The sequence below is a fragment of the Otolemur garnettii genome, unplaced genomic scaffold (assembly GCF_000181295.1).
Source record: "Otolemur garnettii isolate 467f Iridium unplaced genomic scaffold, OtoGar3 scaffold00067, whole genome shotgun sequence".
Lineage (NCBI taxonomy): Eukaryota > Metazoa > Chordata > Mammalia > Primates > Galagidae > Otolemur > Otolemur garnettii.
Genome location: NW_003852462.1, coordinates 532029 through 533169, shown reverse-complemented (window position 1 = coordinate 533169; position 1141 = coordinate 532029).

Genomic DNA, 1141 nt, shown 5'->3' with positions numbered 1-1141 from the left:
GGCTTAGGCGATTCTCTTGCCTCAGCCTCCTGAGTAGTGGGGACTACAGGTGCCTGCCACAACACCCAGCTATTTTTTTGTTGCAGTTTGGCTGGAGCTGGGCTGGAACCAGCCACTCTCAGTATATGGGGCCGGTGCCCTACCTACTGAGCCACAGGCACTTATTTTATTGTTAATTATTACTTTCGAGACAGAGTCTCATTCTGTTGTCCTGGGTAGAGTGTGGTGGTGTCATAGCTCACAGCAACCTCCAACTCTTGGGCTCATTAATTTTTTTTTTTTTTTTGCAGTTTTTGGCTGGGGCTGGGTTTGAACCTGCCACCTCCGGTATATGGGGCTGGCTCCCTACTCCTTTGAGCCACAGGCACTGCCCAGAAAAGTTTTTTTTTTTTTAAGAAACAGAGTCTCACTTTATCGCCCTTGGTAGAGTGTCATTGATCCTCTTGCCTCAAGCTCCTGAGGAGCTGGGACTACAGGTGTGTTGTTTGTGGTGCGGGACTACAGGTGTGTTGTTTGTGGTGTGGGACTACAGGTGTGTTGTGTGTGGTGCGGGACTACAGGTGTGTTGTGTGTGGTGTGGCGCAGCAGAGACAAGGCCTGCGATGAAATGTCGAGGAATAAGGAGACTGAAAGCTCTCTTTGGCATCCAGCAATATTCTTTATTTTACCAAAGCTTATATAGGCAATAGTGCACGTACACACAATTAATCAATAATCTTATGACTAAAACCTTAAGCTCCAAGCCCCTCTTACTGCATGTACACAATTAATCAATAAACTCATGACCAAAACCTTAAGCTGCAAGTCCCTCTCAGCCTGGCACCCACAGGTCTACTGATTAACAGATAACCATTCCACTAACAATATCTAAAATTATTCTTGTACTGAATAATCAAAAACAAAACCACAAAACAAGGTCCTAGGGAAATAAGCTGTTTGAATGCTTGACCTTTAACAGACCATCTGGAGGCAGTCTTTCATCTTAGGGAGTAGTTTGGAAATAGCTGAGATATACAGGTACCTGCTTGCAGGCCTGCCCCCACGAAACTTAGGCAATTAATCACTTCTACGTAATTAAGCCGTCAGCCACATATGGAGTTCTATCTAGGTTCTCTCTTTTCTTTTTTTTTTTTTTTTTTTT